The following is a 22,936-nucleotide window of genomic DNA, read 5'->3' as shown; positions in this document are numbered from 1 at the left end:
TTTACCTTGGCGTTCTTTGAACTGTTACAATCAATCAATTCTACTTTATAATTAAAAAAAAAAAATTAATTTTTATTTAGGTCGGTGATGATCGGCATATTGATCTTTCAACTATTCAAATCTTGAATTGTGGGGGGAGAAATTATATTCTTCTCTATACATAAACGCCGAATATGGCAAATGTTAAAGTATAGGAAGTGGATTCTGGAGCAACATAATTCGTGTCGAAATGATGATAATTGGCGTGTGACATTTAAATGTATATCTGCTCACATTCAGCACTTCTCGAAACTAGTTGTTGGCCTCATTATTAACTTCAAGTACTAGGCTAAAACAGATCTGGTCAAGGTTGTTAACACGCGATTATTTTTTCTACATTATCGTTAGAACATCTTTGAGTCTCATGACTTCTCATCCTCTTTATCATCAATCAATACAATCAATAATTTCAGATGATAGCTTCTAATTTCTCCTTTCGTGATCGAAACTTTTTAAAAATTCGAAAATGAATAATATTTATCAGTTATATATGTGTGTGTGTGTTTAGCCCTAAATATAGGCCTAGATTATTTTTCTTGATATGCAATATATATGTAGGTCTATATCAAGAGACGGTTATCATTTTCGGAACGTAAAAAATTAATGAATTGTTTAATAGAGTGTAAAAACAATTGCAAATAGAGCAGTTTAACTAACAAAATACTGTAGTTTACTGCATTCAGTTAAAGTTTACCAAGAATTAAATTAAAACGCTAATACAGTAGACTCTCGTTAATTAGAACTCGGGTAATTCAAATTTCTTTTTAATTCTAACTGGACGCTAATCCAGTATGATTCCCATTTAAATCAACGTAAAATTCTTTCGTTAATTCGAACTCTGTTGTGCCTCCTCCTGTTTATTCCAATCAACAGCGCGTGTTGGTAGGATATTACTTTGTTTGCCATGTGGTGCTAATTAATGTGATATTTAAATCATTTCCTTTTTTGTTCTGTTGTAGCACCCAGAAATGGTCTCGTTTTAATTAGAGCTGTTTAGGCCGCTACTTTGAGTTCGAATTAACGAGAGTCTACTGTATAATATGTTCGATTAGACCTTAACCACGTTTTTTTTTTTTTTCTTGCAATTAATAGTTTCTTACGAATATCTTACGACAGCAATAAACAAATTTGACTAATGTCTTCCATAGTTCAAAATTAGACTATAACGAATAAAAACAGCATATTTTTAAATTTATTAATTTTAAGGTCGCTAGACGACGTTTGTGATTAATTAGTAAATCTGCTATTAAAAAATAAATTTTTCAAAATATTAAAAAAAAAATCTATTTACTCGCTTTTTAAATTCGACCATCAATTATAATCATCACTTTCTGCATACTAATTATTATGATTTGGTAATTATAAATCATTTATATAATCTATGACGTTGATGCAATGTTAAATATCCAATTAAAATTTAAAATATTTTGTAAATTTCGTATAGATTTTCAAAAATCTAATTTTAACTTTTTACAGAAAAGACTGAATTAATTGCTATAATGTTTTCATAATTATGAGAAGATAATTTAATAAAATAAATTTATAAAAAGTTTATATAATTAAAACAAAATCCACGTTAGGAATTCTGATAACAAAAATTAAAAATATAACTTTATCTATTGAATGAATAGAATTTGATCCATCAAACTCAATCTATCAAATAATGACGATAATAATGTCCTATTGCCACGAATTATATAAAATATAATTTCTCTTAGTTCAGATTATTTCAATACGATTAACACCACGAAGATTTCTCAGAAGTTGCTTATTTATTATTATATTTTAAGAAAAAGTTTGGAAGTATTGTCCAAACAGATGCAAAAATTAAATCGAGATTATCAATATTAAAATTTTAACCGACATAGGTCTATGTTAAACTAGCAAGTAATTAATATAGCCTATATCAAATTCAACAAGTTCTTTAAATAGACATTCAGAAAATTTCTTTTTCTTCTGAAATAGACCCCCGATTTAACGGACAAAAAGTTCTATCTTGAAGGAAAAGTTTAGAACCTTTTTTAAATAGAGTACGCTAAAAGGTCGGGTCGATAAGTCAATGAGTATGAATTACTCAATGCAAATTATAATAATAATTTATTCATATTTTATATTAAATGATTTAATGTATTTCTATACATTGTAAGTTTGTTATATCGAGTGTATTTTAAAAACATTATATTAATGACAGACTTTTGGCAATATCTGACACTTCTTTTTCTTAATCAATTCGTTAAAACGAGGGCCTATTGTATTTAAAAATTAAAAAAAAAAAATCGATGATAATTTAGTCTAATGAAGCTCTATTATTAATTTAGATCAAAAGTACTGCTTATAATTTATGTATTGTATTTTCTTTGTACTTTATTGCATCAATTGCAATATATAACACTTTTTAAATTACTAGATGATAAAAAAAAAAAATAAGAAATTATTAGATTTTTATGACTTTTATTGCTTCATGTTTTTTAAGATTGAGAGTGGAACCACCAGCACCATCCACAATGTTGAAAAACATATACATCAGTACACTTGCATTTACACACAAATACGGACAATCAAACGTAGAATTTAATTGTATGTATATGTTTATAGTGTTTCGGGGGTAGGAAGAATGTGGACGCGGGATCATTCTTCTAAAACATTAAAATTTATTGTCATTGGACTTCCATCCAACTTAATTTGAGTTGCAATATTTGAGCACATGATACAAAGCAAGTTAAATAAAAGCATTTGGCCTAATTAAAAAAACTAAATTAGATAGGCCTATATAATCTAACTAGTAGTAACTTAAAGTTGAAATCTTAAGATAAACTACTATTTTCTATTTTAATCAATTATAAATACAGTAAAACTTGTCTAAAATGGAAACTTATCAAAACGGAAAAAAATCAGTACAGTGAGATTCCGGTTTACATAGGTTTAAAAATATCAGATTCTTATAATAATATCTGAATTATAAGTTATAATTTTTATGATAGACTCAATGTCTGTTCAAATATCAAATAGTAATTTTTACACAATCGTCAATTTTACAGCATAATAAAAAAAATTCTAATAAACTTTCAAAACCATTACAAAATTTAAAAAAAAAAATTAACTAAAATTTATATATTAACCTAGGCTCTTATCTAATTTATATGACTATTAATTCATTTTATTTAAAAATTTATAAGAAAATAATATAAGTAATTCTTTTACCTGTACTAAAATTTAATATTATATAACGGATGCGTTTTTCCTATATAATGATTGAAATGCATGAAAAATTCGATTGAAAGCAATAACTCAGCCAATGTTTAAAGATGATTAATAATACATTATTCTTGTATCCTATAACATGAAATGTCCTTCTTCCTTTATATAAATTAAAACATTAAACTATTTCCTTCATTCTTTTATACTTGTCCTCCTTTTATAGCTTTAAATCTTTCAAATTCAACATGTAGCTTATGCACAGGAATATGAGTAGGAGTAAAAGTACTGTACGTAGTATATGTAAACTGATTAATAGCTTTCAATTAATATTTTCACTAATGATAAGATATATGTTTCTAGGATTTTTAAAAAAAATTAAATGCTAACTAAATGGAAAAATATTAACTTAGACTATATCAATTTTATATTTTAATATAGTATTTTCGTATTTTTTTTAATTTTGCATTAAGTAAATTACAATGCTAAAATAAAAATTAATTATTGTAGCCTAAATGCTTTGAAATTATATATTTGGAAATAAATATTATATCAATATAAACCGGTCACACACTTCAAAAACTATTATTGTATATAGAAACGGTGCCGAATTATCCGCAAAGAACGTGAGTAAAATGTCTAGGAGTCCCTGATCAGGGAGGGGAATTGTAAAAAATATACAACTGCAACGGTAAACTACATTTATCATAATTTATAAATAATTCTATAGCTACAATTAGACNTTATCATCAAGAAGAAAATAAGTTTTATTAAAAATAATAAAATCTAGTTTTTATAATAGTCTAATTTTAAACCATTAATTAATTTCAATAATATTGATACATACCCTCTTTCACAAATTAGTATATAAGACAACTCTGAAATTTTTAAATATAAAACTTTCATTCAGATAATATATAAGTTAGTATGATAATATTTGAATTTTACAAAGAACACATCCAATATCGACTAGTAGACAAAACATAGGTTTTGCCATTAGCTATGCCACAGGCTTATGTCAATGACTCACGTTGCTTGCTCGCAGCATTTTGTGTGAACAACGTCTTACGTGGGAAATTGTGTGGTCGCATATGGGCCACAATTCGATTTTCTTTTTTGCATAATTATTTATTCAATGATTATTATATATTATTTATATCTAATCGATTTTTTAACCAGCCAAATTTTACACGTTAAGCCTTATAATTCGAGATTTCGCTTACGAAAATATGTATTGAAATTTACGATCGTTTTTAAATGGAATTTTAATGTAGCTAAATTCGCAGAAATTGTGAGATTTGTCGAGCTATTTATTAAATTTATTTTCAAAAATTTCTATAAAATATTTGAAATTTTGTGAATTCTTATGAGAATAAAATTATTATAGGTCACACTGTTAACAAAAGCTAAAACCGGTCGTTCTAGCTGACTGGAAGTCTGGCTGATTCATGCAATCGTCATTTACAATGTTATCGGTTATATATAGCATATGAAGTTGTACACTCATATAATACTAGTGAATGGATGGTCGAGACATTCCCTTTGACATTTTTCTCGTAATAAAATTGCTTATCATATCCATTACCGATTCGTATTTTAGAAATAAACTACGTTTTCTACATTAAACTCGAAAAGTGACAGTAATAAAACTCTCCACATTTCTTCAGTTTTCTTGTATAAAATATTCAAACTTTCTTATAAAGCAAGCCTATAACCATTTGTTAGAAAAATCTTATTTGACTGGTTAATTTGGTCAGACCCATCACTGAACTCTTCTATATCGACGTCCCAAATCTTATTGTATAAGATATTGGGTCAACGGTAAGAACAGGGAAGTTGGATAGTTACATAGGGAAATTTTATCTAGTAAACTTCAGTTGTAAAAGCGCCCAACTTTTTTTTTATTGTTTCTCATTTCAAATGTTTATACTACTTCCTCTATTACTTGGTAGTATCACTTTCCCGGTATGATGTTTCTCAGATCACATTTTCTATTTGCTGAGACGATTAAACTCATTTTACTCTTTCAGCAAATTCATTTGGGTTGCTCGAGAAATGTGAAGATTAAGGTTAACGTTCATTAGGGTTAATGAATATTTCATAAGCTATATAAATCTAAGTGATGTCATAAGCTATCCACAGAGGTTTAACCACGCCCATTCAAAAAAAAACCTCAAAATATACGTAAGAAGAAAAACAATAGAAAACAAACAACCTCCTGTTCGGCTCTAATCTGTTTTCATATGATAGCATTCTTTTTTATTTCGCACTTCTGTTCGATAGATGTCACTAAAACTTTTTTTATTATGACTCTAATCTCAATAAAGATAAGCCATCAATTTAAAACACGGGTCTAAAGCCTAAAGAGAATTTTTTTTTTTTTTTNATAAATAATTTTAAATACTTTTAAACAGAAATATATTTATTTTCACAAGAAAAAGTTAATATATTTTCTTTTTTTTTTCAATATTAGTTTAATTTAATTCGCTAAACAATTTCTACATAAAACAGCCATTATTTTATTATTATTTCACCGTTATTTTACCAATATGAACAAGAAGTCTGCGTTTTCACATATCGTTTTTATAGAGTAATTGAGGGTTAGATGGTGAAAAAAGTTATGGAAGTTAAGTGTGAAAATAAATTTTATTTTTAAAAACTTACTGAACAGATGTTTTCTTATCACACCAAACAACATAATAACGAGCAAAATAATAGTGTTTTCCGAAAAACAGATTCGAAAACACAAACTATAATTTTCTGCTAAATCACCATCTCACCCGTAGAGGTGTGGGTTAATTGATGAACGGTATATGGATGAGCTCTCTACCAGAGTCTGCTCTTATTTCTGACCGATTACAGGTTACACTCATTATTCAAGCTTGTAAAGTGTATACAAGAAATGAAAGTCGTCCGCTAATCTTATGATTTTCGAATCTACAGTAAACATAAACACGCATAAAAAATTCTGCAAGTCAAACAGAAACATTTGATTTTTCTCACTTATTTTTACAGCAATTGTGCGTAAACAGCGCACATAGCAAGTATGTCTTTCAGCTAACACAATATATTAATTAATACGTGGCACTACTTTTTAGTTTATACAATAATTATATGGGCTCATCATCTAACCCTGATTTACAGTAGATTGTATCGAATGTTCAATAAAGAAAATTTATTTATTTATTTATAAGACTTGCGTTTAAAATTTGTTTTTAGCAGAAAAATTAATCAATCATGATCCATGTTAAATAAATTTTGATTTTAATTTTATACTAGCATTTTCAATTATTAACAAATATTCTTGTTTCAAAAAATTAAATAATGCTAACAATAAAAATAAAGTTTAGAAAAACAATACAATCAAATTTTTGAACAACGTCCATTGATAGGAACGTAAGAAATAGTCATTTTTGCAGGTTAATTTGTGTGCATTTCTAAAAGAAACATTCCTGAAAAAATGGCGCCATTTACAGATGGCTGTTTTGGGGGTTTTACTGTACTTTCGTGTCAAAAATCATATTGTTAGTATTTTTGGAGTATAAATTAGGAAAATAATCATTATAATTTGCAATATTTTTAAAATAAATTAGAATTATTTCTATTTTCTGTTTATTCATAAATAAATAAATTTATGCGGATCTAATTTATGTTTTTTTCTTCCTACCCGAAAGCAAAAGAAAGATAAAACCTACTTTAAAAATATACAAATATACAACATTAAATACAGTACAACAAATAAATTTACTTTAGTTTATTAAATCAATAAAAACCAAGTCCGAAAACAAATAATAAATTTAGAAACAAGTCTTACTTTTAGTAAATATTTGCCGATAAATTGCGAATTGTTAAAAATTAAATAAACATTTAACATGATAATTTAATTTTCTATAGCTTAAGTTTTGTGTTACATAACATAATATAGACACAAATTTACTGTACTGTACAGTAAATTAATTTTACTTTATAGAAATATGCTTGTACGACTTTACTACTGTATTACAGCATAAAATTATGGAATATTTATTTATAATATAAAAGAATAAATAATCGTAAGGATCAATAGGCCTATTATATCTGACTTAACATTTCGCAATTATTTATTGATTAATATCATAAGCCTGCTATGCAATTGTTTTTTTCATTAGTTAATTTTATTTCAAAATATAAATCCTAAGCAATAGTTTCGTTGATAATTCGTAATAATATGCTGAAATTATAAGTAAACGAATTAAAAACCAATAAATACTTTTCTTAATTAAATAATAAAAAGTTTTATATTAATTATGTTACTTAAAACAGATTATGAAATATATACATAGGCCTATAACACGCTCTAAAAAAATTCGAATTGTGATTTTAATGTTTTAAATACGCAATATAATACAGTATCGAACGTGTTGTATTAGTTTTAAATTAACAAAGCAGTTAACAAACTTTTATGAATAAAAATTAGTTCTCAGAATTAATAATAAATATGATAAGATATTTATTATAACAAAAGTTATATCTAATGCTGCATTTAATAATAACGTTGGCAATTATGTCTAATTTTAAAATTAAAACATTGATACAGTAGTTCAAAATAAAGCTATTTATGTTATAGTTCGGTGTAATTTAAAGCAGGTAGATAATTTTTTTTTTCCATAAAATACCAATAAACAATCTAAATTTAATGCAATAATTCCTTTTAATGAGTCATCTAACTGTGTATAATACTTCATTGAGAGAACCTATAATGCAGATAACGTATATTTAATGTTATGACTTCACCGGTTGTTCTTTGAAGATTCTGTTTATATTTTTAATTACGATTATTTAATAAGATTGTTACTCTTTAATGAATTTTACATAACTAATAAAAACATCATTGCTAGAAGGAATTATATCAAACTAGTTTAATGCCCACCATTAAATATTTTCATTGGATTTTACAATTAAAATTTAATGCTTAAATAATAATAGAATTTGGATAATTCAACAATCAATATATAGTGTGAGAGTAGAGAACATAATTTTAATGTTAAGTATATATTTAAACGTAAAGAATATTAGAAAAGTTTCTGCCTATGGAGACATTAAGTTAGGAAATTAAATACAGAAAGAGAAATTATGTAGTGGAACAAATTGATTCGATGTTGTACAAAGATCGAAAGAAAAATTGATTTCTTCTTGATTAATTTCTAAAGAAATTGAATGGAAGAAAAATAATAAAGCATAGAAAATATTGTAGCTAAAGTTATAATATTTATTTGTATTTTTAATATTTATACTTTTCCATGGCGTAGTAATATCGCAATTTCCTATTAATTTTATTTATAAACAACCTTACTGTGGAAATTGGATCTATGAAATTTCAGCAGAGGATAATTAAACCATAAGCATAATTTTAATAGTAATGTGTAAAAACTTTATAATTAAGTTTAAACTGTAATATGATTGAAATTTAATTATTATAAAAGTGCAAGGATTTAATAAAGAATTAACTTAGAAATTAATTAATATTAGTATATTACTTCGTGCAATTTTTTAAAATTACATAAAATTTTACCTTTGTTTTATTCCACTGATTTCTTTATTGTGATGTAAATATTAATAGTGCAAGTTCACACTTACTATTTGAATAATAATAAAATTTTAAGAGATAAATCATTGACCTTCGTTATTTTAAAAATACACATAACAGTCTGGCATACTTATCTCATTTAATTCAAAGAATTGATAACAGTTTATGTATAAAAAGTAGGTTTGTTCTTTAATTTTTCTCCATTACATAACGATTAAATTGCAATTACTACAATAATGAAATGAATTTTAATAAAAATATTTAAAATTATATATGTTATAGCAAAATAAGGTAGAATATTTTAAACATTCCGCCTTAAAACAATAAAACAGAAGAAAACGTGCATAATATGGTTTCGTATTTTTATTTTAAAAACAAAATGCTTTTATTAAAATTATTATTACCATACTTTAAAATAAAGTTAGTTATCTTTATAATTAATTACTTAAATATCAGAATATTTAACAGATTCATCTCTAGACGTCCTTTTTCTGCTTTTTACTTCTACAATTTGCAGCTAATTTTTATGTTAAAATTGACTTTTTATATTATGGAAATAATTAAAATTGAAACTATATTTGTCTCAATACGAAAGAAATACAGTTTTCACACACACAAAAAAAAAAATTCTTAATTTATGATAGACAAATATTGAGAAAAATTACTTATAATGTGAAATTTTCTAACCATATTATTAGTACTTAATAAAAAGTTTAAACTATTGTTAAAAAAGCTTTTATTTTTCCAAAAGCTTGCTCCTACTTAATTATTTTAATATTTCATCTTTATTTTCATACATACTTTATCGTTATATTATAAAATATAAATATTAATGAGAGTTAAAACAAATGTGATCAATAGTGAAGCTATACGTAAAGGATTTATACTTAACTACTGTATATGATTTCTTATTATAATTTTCTTATCCGATATTTATTCATAATATTTAGAAATCAGTTGTTATCGAAAAAAAATATTTTAACAAAATGAAGCAATTCGTAATATTAATATGCATATTTATTTTAATTTTTAAACATTAGTTCCGTAAGTAGGGTAAGCTTATATTTTTAATAATGAGATACATGAAATTTATAATATATTACAAATTTCTGTAAACGAGAATACTTCTAATATATTCTTTCCAAAAAAAGAAAAAAAAGGGGGGGAACTTTAGGTCTTTCGAGAGATTAGAATGTTCCTCTTTTCGAGGATATTTTGGATAGTACAAGAAGAAAGTCATTTATAAAGCAAAGTTATTACTTGCAGCTTGAGTAACTTTGTTTAAAAAAGCATATATATCTATATTTATAAAATTTCTTATTCAATGTAATTTTAATTTTAATCCTATTAACTTTATGTATTAATAAATAAAGCAAAATTTACATTTGTTTTATAATTTTACTTCCTGAATTATTTAGCTTTTTAAACAATTTAATTATTGGTTTTAAATATTCGCTTCTACTTAAAAACAAAAACATTTATCAGTTATTGAAATATTTTAATATATTATACTACGTTAATTTTCATAAATATATTGTTTATCTTTTAAAACTGCAAAAAAAAAATAATAATAATATTAATAATAATGGAGGAAATAGCTTATATTTTATTATTATTATTATTAAGTTTCTACACTTTAAGCCATTTTAGGCAATAATTTCAAAAGAGTATTAGAGGATAATCAGAAGAAGGGGATTTCCCTGTCGCTGTGAAGAATCAGAATTCAAATCGCATCCTGAAACGTGTGACTTTAATATGACATTCAAAAAATATAAAAGTTTAATAAATAGTTAACAGAGTTCAAAGTAGTAAAATGATTGAATGTTTTTTTTTAGTTATGGTTATTTCATTATAAGAATTATTATTGAAAATACTGGAAAAATCTAAAAAAATTTTCAGTAACAGTTATGACTACAAGGAAATAATTCACAAAAACAATCTATTACTTCAATGAAATAGACAGAGCTAATTCAATTTTGATATTGTTCGACATTGTTCTTTAGTAAAAAAAATAAAATTGCTAAAAATAATTATTATTATTACTGTGACAAACTGTTTATTGTTTCTGACTACGAATCAATTAAAAAATTCCAGAGATTTTGTTTGTCACCGTTGTTAAATAGTAATCATATAATTTAAAAGATTTTTTGAATATTTTGAATATTGTCACAGTTGTTTAACATATGATATTAAAATATATTGGAATTAAACATGAATAAATTTGTGTATAAAATTGATAATTTATATAACCTATATTTATAGAATGGTGAAAATTTTAAATAATTCAATTTTTTTATTTTTATTTTAATGATAAATACTATACAAGGTCTTTCCTTCTGGCAAGGATTACAGGATTACAAAATTTCAAAAACAAAATATACAAGTAAACATTAATTTTAAACATAGAGTAGAATGAGAGAACTTAACTACAAAATAAATGTTCATGCTACTATCAACTTCATAAAATAATTTATAAAATTGACAGTTGCAATCGAAAAATATCCATGACAATTAGCGTTAAATATAAAATGAAATAAGCTTTTTCATAATTACTTTATGGTTTTTTTCAGATTTACTTTTAATCTTTTCTTTAAATCTATTAAAGTAAGCTTTTAACCATTGTCAGCTAATATAAATATCCTATAAAACTGTCNAAAAAATATACAACTGCAACGGTAAACTACATTTATCATAATTTATAAATAATTCTATAGCTACAATTAGACATCATTAGTTTTTGATGATGTAAAATTATGTAAAGACTACTAATCTTCTCTGCCTAGAGCCTCCCGAAGGTCTTAATCGACTACGGCAAGCGTTCTCCATATATTTTAATATATGAAGCGTATATATAAGCATATATATATATATATATATCAGTATAATGTCATAATAAATAATTTTAAATACTTTTAAACAGAAATATATTCATTTTCACAAGAAAAAGTTAATATATTTTCTTTTTTTTTTCAATATTAGTTTAATTTAATTCGCTAAACAATTTCTACATAAAACAGCCATTATTTTATTATTATTTCACCGTTATTTTACCAATATGAACAAGAAGTCTGCGTTTTCACATATCGTTTTTATAGAGTAATTGAGGGTTAGAGGGTGAAAAAAGTTATGGAAGTTAAGTGTGAAAATAAATTTTATTTTTAAAAACTTACTGAACAGATGTTTTCTTATCACACCAAACAACATAATAACGAGCAAAATAATAGTGTTTTCCGAAAAACAGATTCGAAAACACAAACTATAATTTTCTGCTAAATCACCATCTCACCCGTAGAGGTGTGGGTTAATTGATGAACGGTATATGGATGAGCTCTCTACCAGAGTCTGCTCTTATTTCTGACCGATTACAGGTTACACTCATTATTCAAGCTTGTAAAGTGTATACAAGAAATGAAAGTCGTCCGCTAATCTTATGATTTTCGAATCTACAGTAAACATAAACACGCATAAAAAATTCTGCAAGTCAAACAGAAACATTTGATTTTTCTCACTTATTTTTACAGCAATTGTGCGTAAACAGCGCACATAGCAAGTATGTCTTTCAGCTAACACAATATATTAATTAATACGTGGCACTACTTTTTAGTTTATACAATAATTATATGGGCTCATCATCTAACCCTGATTTACAGTAGATTGTATCGAATGTTCAATAAAGAAAATTTATTTATTTATTTATAAGACTTGCGTTTAAAATTTGTTTTCAGCAGAAAAATTAATCAATCATGATCCATGTTAAATAAATTTTGATTTTAATTTTATACTAGCATTTTCAATTATTAACAAATATTCTTGTTTCAAAAAATTAAATAATGCTAACAATAAAAATAAAGTTTAGAAAAACAATACAATCAAATTTTTGAACAACGTCCATTGATAGGAACGTAAGAAATAGTCATTTTTGCAGGTTAATTTGTGTGCATTTCTAAAAGAAACATTCCTGAAAAAATGGCGCCATTTACAGATGGCTGTTTTGGGGGTTTTACTGTACTTTCGTGTCAAAAATCATATTGTTAGTGTTTTTGGAGTATAAATTAGGAAAATAATCATTATAATTTGCAATATTTTTAAAATAAATTAGAATTATTTCTATTTTCTGTTTATTCATAAATAAATAAATTTATGCGGATCTAATTTATGTTTTTTTCTTCCTACCCGAAAGCAAAAGAAAGATAAAACCTACTTTAAAAATATACAAATATACAACATTAAATACAGTACAACAAATAAATTTACTTTAGTTTATTAAATCAATAAAAACCAAGTCCGAAAACAAATAATAAATTTAGAAACAAGTCTTACTTTTAGTAAATATTTGCCGATAAATTGCGAATTGTTAAAAATTAAATAAACATTTAACATGATAATTTAATTTTCTATAGCTTAAGTTTTGTGTTACATAACATAATATAGACACAAATTTACTGTACTGTACAGTAAATTAATTTTACTTTATAGAAATATGCTTGTACGACTTTACTACTGTATTACAGCATAAAATTATGGAATATTTATTTATAATATAAAAGAATAAATAATCGTAAGGATCAATAGGCCTATTATATCTGACTTAACATTTCGCAATTATTTATTGATTAATATCATAAGCCTGCTATGCAATTGTTTTTTTCATTAGTTAATTTTATTTCAAAATATAAATCCTAAGCAATAGTTTCGTTGATAATTCGTAATAATATGCTGAAATTATAAGTAAACGAATTAAAAACCAATAAATACTTTTCTTAATTAAATAATAAAAAGTTTTATATTAATTATGTTACTTAAAACAGATTATGAAATATATACATAGGCCTATAACACGCTCTAAAAAAATTCGAATTGTGATTTTAATGTTTTAAATACGCAATATAATACAGTATCGAACGTGTTGTATTAGTTTTAAATTAACAAAGCAGTTAACAAACTTTTATGAATAAAAATTAGTTCTCAGAATTAATAATAAATATGATAAGATATTTATTATAACAAAAGTTATATCTAATGCTGCATTTAATAATAACGTTGGCAATTATATCTAATTTTAAAATTAAAACATTGATACAGTAGTTCAAAATAAAGCTATTTATGTTATAGTTCGGTGTAATTTAAAGCAGGTAGATAATTTTTTTTTTCCATAAAATACCAATAAACAATCTAAATTTAATGCAATAATTCCTTTTAATGAGTCATCTAACTGTGTATAATACTTCATTGAGAGAACCTATAATGCAGATAACGTATATTTAATGTTATGACTTCACCGGTTGTTCTTTGAAGATTCTGTTTATATTTTTAATTACGATTATTTAATAAGATTGTTACTCTTTAATGAATTTTACATAACTAATAAAAACATCATTGCTAGAAGGAATTATATCAAACTAGTTTAATGCCCACCATTAAATATTTTCATTGGATTTTACAATTAAAATTTAATGCTTAAATAATAATAGAATTTGGATAATTCAACAATCAATATATAGTGTGAGAGTAGAGAACATAATTTTAATGTTAAGTATATATTTAAACGTAAAGAATATTAGAAAAGTTTCTGCCTATGGAGACATTAAGTTAGGAAATTAAATACAGAAAGAGAAATTATGTAGTGGAACAAATTGATTCGATGTTGTACAAAGATCGAAAGAAAAATTGATTTCTTCTTGATTAATTTCTAAAGAAATTGAATGGAAGAAAAATAATAAAGCATAGAAAATATTGTAGCTAAAGTTATAATATTTATTTGTATTTTTAATATTTATACTTTTCCATGGCGTAGTAATATCGCAATTTCCTATTAATTTTATTTATAAACAACCTTACTGTGGAAATTGGATCTATGAAATTTCAGCAGAGGATAATTAAACCATAAGCATAATTTTAATAGTAATGTGTAAAAACTTTATAATTAAGTTTAAACTGTAATATTATTGAAATTTAATTATTATAAAAGTGCAAGGATTTAATAAAGAATTAACTTAGAAATTAATTAATATTAGTATATTACTTCGTGCAATTTTTTAAAATTACATAAAATTTTACCTTTGTTTTATTCCACTGATTTCTTTATTGTGATGTAAATATTAATAGTGCAAGTTCACACTTACTATTTGAATAATAATAAAATTTTAAGAGATAAATCATTGACCTTCGTTATTTTAAAAATACACATAACAGTCTGGCATACTTATCTCATTTAATTCAAAGAATTGATAACAGTTTATGTATAAAAAGTAGGTTTGTTCTTTAATTTTTCTCCATTACATAACGATTAAATTGCAATTACTACAATAATGAAATGAATTTTAATAAAAATATTTAAATAAATTTAAAAAGAAGAAAAACCTAAAAATTGGTAGATAATCTAAAATAAAGGAACTGAAAAATTTTTTGATAAAGGCTTATCACTAGAAAGATTTATAGATCTTTTCTATAGATCGTTTTTAAAATTATTATCTACATTAGTGTCCATGACGACGAAATTATGTCTCGAAAAAGACAGATTATTTATGTATTCAGCTTAGAAATCACACATCAAATAAATTCGTTCGTAGACGAGATAAACTGATTATACAATTTTCTTGCGTTATTTTTATGTTTTTTATTCAGATGTTTTCTTTGAAAATTCATTAAATTGTAAATTAAGTGTTTAATTTTCCTTTAAGCATAGAGACAAAATAATACACTGATTGGATTTTAATTACGTTACTTTGAGGAACCAGTGAGTTAATGGAACGTTTCAAATTAAAGAAATGTCAGATTGTCTTTTCTTTATCCTGGACATTTTATTATTAAGACTTTATTCAATTTTAATTATTATTATTTTTTGAAGAATATAATTAATATTATCCTTCTTGTATAGATTTTTAAAAATAAATTTTTATATTATATAACTTCTCTATTTTGTTCAGAAGCTTGATAAAACGGTACAACTTAATATTAAATTATTGCTGATAATTTATTAATTATATTGTAAAAATTTCTAAATAAGTCTTATGTCTTATCATATATACTTAAACATAATATATAAATAAATTTCTGAATATTTTATTTGTTAATAAGTTATTAATGATAGTGTCTCGTTAGTATCAGAATTTGACTGCATTATTAACAATATAGAACAAAAAATGATATTAAATGAAATCCTTATAAGGATGAAGAATTTATAGAAACGAAATCATAGATCAGCATATGTAATAACTTTTATAAAAAATAAAAATAATATTTATGAGTCTTGAATTATAGATTATAAATTAAGACAGACATGATCCACCTGTTTGAAAGAATAGATGTCTTTTGCTTCGGGTGATGTTTAAAAATTCTACTTTTCTATTTTTATTATCGTTAATTAAGCTTTATAAGTATCCTTATTATGCTCTTGGCCTATTTACATTTGTCTGTTGAATTTAGAGAATTTTTGAATTTTACTTCAATTTTTTTTAAAGGAAAATTAAAGTTATATAACTAATGCATTAAATGTCTTTAAATAGATTATCATATCCCATAAAACAAGCAGTATTAAGTAGACTTTACATAAATCAAGTTGTAAGACGTTAGTTAAAATTTGGAGCTGTACGAATTTTTAAATATTTATCGTTATTTTTTAAATTAATTTTTAATTCACTAGATGTAAAGTTAGTATAAAAATCAATCTAAAAATATTCCCCAGAGCTTCTACAAATAGAACAGAGCTGTAAAAAGATACCTGTGCACCTACTTAAATATCATGATAATACTTGTGGTGTGAAAAAATTACTACATATGTGGCCCCACCTAGAGAGCGAGGCGTTGTCCTTATTAGATATTATTATGTATTATTTACGGTCGAAAATTTGTTCCTTATTTAAATAACGATTGCATAATTATAATTTATAACTTTTAATAAACGGTTTTAAATACAATAAATCCAAATGATGATCATAAAATTATACTCGTTGGTATTAGGGGAAATTAGAGTAAAATTTGAACCGCTTTAAAAATAAATTCCATTATGAATAATAAAAAAAAAAAACTTTCTTCAGCCTTCAGAAAGGTTAGTGGTCAGACAAGTCGTGGTAGATGACCCAAACACCTGCACTGTTGAATGTTTCCTAGACACTTTGATAATCTGAACTATTGCACGATACGAACTTTAGACCTTGATTTTTAAAGCAGACAATTTTCATTTTCCTTATTATCTCTCGGAGAAAATTAAGAAATAAATTCTCGGATGCCGATAAAACTATAAAATTTCATATATTTACATAAAAACTAATTTTTTACATCATAGCTTTTGTAAGTAAAACTAATAAACTAGCTTATTAATTTTATAAAAAAAAATTAGATAAAGGAAAAATATATTTTTAAAAAAATAAAGCTTTATATGTAATTCAAATCTATAAATGTTATTCTAATATTTAAATTAAATTAATATAAATTAAATTTAAAGAAATTAAAAGGCATATAAGCTTCAGTGAATTTTAAAGAAAATTATAATTTCGAAACCTTATTTATTGTTACGAAAATGTATTACAGTAGAAACTGTACCTCTATTTTCTTCCTGGATATAAATTTAACTCCCTACTTAGCCCCATTGTACTTCAAACCAATTAAACTTTCGTTTAATTAAGCACGTATCTATTAATTAGAAAATAATTTTGAGATTAAGCTACTTACATTATATAAGACGGTAACATTGCTAAAATGTTTAGATTATTTTTTTAACTAAACTCTTCCTACGCAATATAATTAACAATTAAAATTACTTTAAAAATTTAAACAGAAAAATAAGGAGTTGATTTTTTTCGAGCGGCTTAAACATATTTAATCTTCTTGCCTCAGCCTAAATATGCAAGATCAATTGTATTGATATCATACCTCTCTTCTTCGTTATCTATCAGAGGAAAACCGAATACAAGAACGAGACTACATTACAAGACTAGAACTGTAATCTTTGCTCTATATCTTTAATGTCCAGTCTGGATTTTATACGAACAGCTGTACAAGACCGGAAATTCTGAATAGAAAATACCCATCTATATATTTATCCTCCCGGAGGATATCTATATTTGTAAATCCGGCATAAAATTTCCTGGGACCACCCTAAATTCTTAAAGCTGTAGACCGAGTGTTTGTTGGATGGAGAGGGTCAGTAGCGAGGGGTTTTGGACTACGCCCAATTTTCTTAACGAGAACAAGAGGGAGAACGTGATCTGAATAAAATCTTGCTAGTGACAAAACGAACTTTACCTTATTTTATAAATGTAAATATTGCATCGAAGTTTTATCGCTGCGATTATATAATCTCAAGTTCAATCTCAAGATCAAAAATAGTTTTCCCGAAAATAATTATCTGTGTAGTGATTTATAATCTATTTAGTTTTTGCGGTTCCACATAAACGCTTTCGGTAAAAAAAGAACAGTAAATTATATAAAAATAAGATAATTAATTACAGCCAATATTTTTCATTAAAGATCTAATATTTATCGCCTCAAATTAACTCATGGAGATAATTTACAACTTACCGTATATCGGAAGTCGTGGATAGATAATCGATACTATTATAGCAATTAACAGACTAATTGGTGTAACTTTTATCATATCTTAAGTAACAAAAAGCTATAACACCCACTGAAAAAAGAAGAAAAAAAACTCTCCTAGTTCCGTTTTCTGCATGACAAGGTCGCGCAGAGTTTTCTTTATCCTCCTTCAGGTAATTCAAGTTTTCTATTCATAATATATTATTTCGGAAATTTGTTACAAAAGTTCAAAAATTTGAATACTAATATTAATGCTTATAGCATTTAATAGGCCTGTAAGTTAAATTTACACGACACGAAGGCTTCATAAAAACACATCCTATTAATGAATTAAATCATTTACATTATGGACTAGTTTAAAATATTATAATTCATTCTTATAAATAGAATTAATAGCAAAAACGAATTTGCATATTTCCTTTCATTATAAATCAATTCTGACAAATGAAAGCCTATATATAAAAACAATAAAATTTATGCACATATTATTACTTTGTATCTCTAGTGCATCTTATGAAGATTAATTAAACATTTCATAATGCTAAATATATATAAATATATAATTACATATAAGCTTTAACAGGTGAATGGCATTTTTAGGACACTTTCTAAGTTAACGATATCGAACAACCGGATTTTACATTCTTACCTTACGTTGTAAAAGTCACATAGCATTTGCCAAGTGAGATCTGCAATCCGAACAGGTTCCAGTTACATCGCATATACACATACACATATACACATTACAAAAATATATAGAACAATATTCCTCGACTTAGCGTGATATCCGCTTTTGTGGATAGACTATTCCACGATTTCCGGACTAGTAGTAATGTCCACGTGATCCGTACTGATGCAGCGATGTAATGCCAAGTATAAAGTCTTCTCTGCCGGTCGATTAGCCTACTTCATACAGCAGTTGGGCTCTTGACCTAGTGATGTTATGACAGCCTATGGGGATAGTGACGTCACATACACGACGTTGCATCTCAGTCTTGCACGCGTTACCCTATATATAGCAGTCGTTATTGTCTAATCTCTTTCGTTTGATTCCTGTTTCCCGTTATGCGTTTCTTTGCATATGGGATTCGTTCGATACCGATAAAAACTAGGTTTTGCCCAAATTTGGAAGTATCGATTCTTTAAAATTTTATTAGCACAACTTCGAGTGATTTCAAATGAATTTAATTAATTAATTATAATAATCTTAATACATATATATATATTTACTATTAATGAGTGCTGCATCAAAAAAATTGTTCTAATTTTGACAAAATTTTTTATAAAGGTTAACAGTTTTATACGACTTAATTGCCTTTTAACTTAAATAAATCTTGTTATCATACGATTAGGTTCGCGCTTAATTAATATCCGCTGATAGTTGGCGTTTCTCAAATGTGTTTTTTAAATTTATAAAAATAATTATGTTTTAAATTGTACTCAAAATTAATTCTTAGAATCCCTATAATCAGTAATTGCGTGCTGTATTCAGTTGTGTTTAAAAATTAAATGTCTTCTGTTATATCATTTTGATTTATCTATGCTAGTAAAATCCATAGTAATTTCATAAGTTTTGCACTTCGTATGGTAATAAATTCCTAATATTTAATATAATTTGGACATTTCGTGATTCATTTACTGTTTTTATAAAATATTAACGTAATCTGTAAGTTTTATTATGCGCTTAGACTATGCTATACGCACATCTTAATCAACTTATGCTACTAAATTTTAACTAAAAATATTTTTAATTTTATTTGATTTTTTTAAATTATATCCTTATATCATGAAGTAAAGTATACCACTTTCAAAAGAATAATAAATCTAGGCCATGAGAAATAATATAAACCTAAACGAAGTTGTCTGAAATCGGTCTAAGTTACTAGAACATAAATTTGGATTCCTCGTCGGTAATAAATAAATTTCTGAATCATTAATTTTTATATTCTTTAATGAATCTATTGTTTTATATAATATAATTACATCCATAAATTAAAAAAAAATTGTTTTATTTATGTAAACTGTTCTTTTATTGCCTGGGAAAAACCTTGATTGTACAAAATGATAAATATTTATAAATTACAGGAAAAGAAAGATAGGCCTATATAGTTTTTAATTACTTTTACAAATAATAATCTGTTAGTTTTGCATGTGAAATAGTTTATCAAAGAATTAGTAGAGCGTGATGAGTCAAGAACTTCTATCCACTTTTCCACAATAGACAATGACATCAATGGTATTGCCTTCGAGGTAGAATTTATAACTTATGTACAGTACATCAATTATTAAAATATTTTCAAAATATCACGTCTCTAATCAAAAGCATCGACTACAATATTCAGGACATATATTTATACATCTTAATAGCAGTTTTCAGAATATAAAATTAAACTGTGAATATTTATTTTTTCAACTTACTTTTATATTAAAATTTTTTAATTCATATGTTTACTATTCTTATAATAAACTTATGCTCAATGAAATTTGAACTGAAATTAAGTGATTTCAAATACGGCACGCAATAGAACGTGATAGATGCATGTATAGTAGATGATGTTCAAATTTCTAAGCATATGTTTTATTCGAAAGCGCAAAATTGTTGAAACATTATATACCTTGAATGTTTAAGAATCCATTTTTTATTATATTTAAATCAAAAATTTTTGATTAATCTATAAATAATATACGTAGTTATAATGAAGATTTTAATAATAAATATTTTAATGAAAAGTTAAGAAAACGTACAAGTTATATACAGTATTTTATTACCGTTACTGTATTAAAAGTTACGCCAAAAAGTTATAATACTATATGCATATTAGGCTATATTTCATTGTTTTATTATAATGTTAAAAATATTAATATGTTTTAGCTGTACAGTTTAGTGGATTAGATAGATAAGCAATAGCCTATAGCTTAGGAAATACTGGTCTACTAATTAATATTATATTCATTTAAAAAGTTATATCTTATTGGGTTAAGGATCACTTATACTATATGGGCTGTTGATCAATTTAGACGTGATTTTCATGCCATCTCGTGCTGAGCTGATTTTGCAGATATCAAAATATAGATATGATTTTAATCTAAATTTTATGTAGAATTCTAAATTTGGGACTCTATAATTAAAACGCAATTAAATTATTTATCATCTGGAACTAACGCTTGAAATAACAGGATTAAGTTTTTTTCTGCTCATTTCAAAAAGACCTACTGATGCGACTGTTTCAAGATTAAAGTAATAACATTAGAATATATAAAACCCACATCGTATCTATAAAAAAATAAAATAAAAAAAAAGAAACGAAGGCTTAACAAATAATTTACAATTGGAAGCAATTAATGATGTATTGGATAGTGTGGAATTAGTGATGCCTTGTCACTTAGTCAAACGAAACGGAGAGAGTGAATTGAATCCTCTTTTGTTGTCTGTTTTTCTGCCGTAGATGAAAACCCTTTCCTTTATTCTTATATCGTTGACCTGGTAGGTATCTATCAAGTGCTAAATAGATCTTGTCACCGATAGAACAGTGAGAAAGCTGCCACTTTCTTTCTTATTAGCCCGAAGCTATTATTAGTATCGAAATAATACGGAATTAAAATGACAGGATGTCCTGCGCATTAAAGGTTCTTTTCATATCTTGATTGTCAAATACGGCTAAAAGATTAATTGTTATAGCTAAAATAGAACAGTTGACATTTCTTTTTTATATAAGCATATTTATTCTAAGAGATAAGCATTGATAGTAATGAGAAATAATAAATATCTATATAATATATCACTGATAACAATAGAAAGAAACGTGTGATGATTTCTTTAGTCTAAATTAAGCTTTAATTGACGTTATTAAGAATTTTATTATCTCAATTTTTAAATCATTAATGTATTATTTTACATTACGAATTATGTTTTTAGTATATTAAAATGTTTTCAAATTAAAAATTATGTAGAAACATTTTATATTTAGACATTTAGAATCTAATGATAAAGTATTAAGGTCTAACAACTTGTATTATTTATACAAACCAGATTATCATCAAAAGTTTTAATAATTATAATAAATTAAATCTGACCTAGGCCTACATTCAAAAGTATGGTTCTAGTTAATTTTCAAATGATTTTACATGTGATTTAGTAGGGCATATTACTTTAATAAATATCTTTAACCACAAAAAACAAAAGGAAACACGTTCAGAAAAGATAGATAAAAGAATATGACATATATTTACGAAATTAGAAATCTTTTTATACTTTTAATTATATGATCTGAGAATTTTAGTTTTCAGTTCTTACGCTTTCAAAAGATATTGCAGATATCGATCTACTTTATTATTTCACAAGTGTCTTGATGTTGTAAGAAAGATAATTATAAAGCGGTGAATGGGTACTTTTCTTTTTTCGTCGAAGGTTGTTTAGGCTGAATACAGAAAGTTTCAATGTTATCACTTTCTAAATAAATAATGCGGTCTTGAATAGTGGCGAAACATTCTACAAGATTCTATATTTTCTAAATAATTACTGCATTAAAATTTCTATAAAAAATTAATTATTATTTTATTTCTTAATACCATTTACAAGCCTTGATCTGTAAATTTCATTTT

At 25.1% G+C, this 22,936-nt stretch overlaps 1 protein-coding gene and 1 long non-coding RNA gene across 8 annotated transcripts in view; one reads left to right on the top strand and one right to left on the bottom strand.

Annotated features, from left to right (window-relative positions):
• LOC111625411 (class A basic helix-loop-helix protein 15-like) overlaps positions 1-19,321 on the bottom strand; it is a 98,105-nt gene extending 78,784 nt beyond the window's left edge. For 2 of the 7 annotated variants that reach the window (XR_002756721.1, XM_023368553.1), the window contains exons 1-2: positions 17,672-17,764; positions 17,342-17,431 (exon numbers count right to left, since the gene is read on the bottom strand). The gene's annotated coding sequence lies outside the window, so the exon portion shown is untranslated. Of the gene's footprint in view, positions 1-17,341; positions 17,432-17,671; positions 17,765-18,983 lie in introns of those variants that run through there. The other 5 variants (XR_002756722.1, XM_023368554.1, XM_023368548.1 and 2 more) reach the window with 3 other exon arrangements.
• The window catches only part of LOC111625412, a 120,868-nt gene that overhangs the window by 6,067 nt on the left and 91,865 nt on the right, over positions 1-22,936 (top strand). The window lies entirely within an intron of this gene.

This window comes from Centruroides sculpturatus, unplaced genomic scaffold, assembly GCF_000671375.1.
Source record: "Centruroides sculpturatus isolate CEXI.00-Female unplaced genomic scaffold, Cexi_2.0 scaffold420, whole genome shotgun sequence".
Taxonomy (NCBI): domain Eukaryota; kingdom Metazoa; phylum Arthropoda; class Arachnida; order Scorpiones; family Buthidae; genus Centruroides; species Centruroides sculpturatus.
This window is presented reverse-complemented; position numbering and strand designations above follow the sequence as displayed.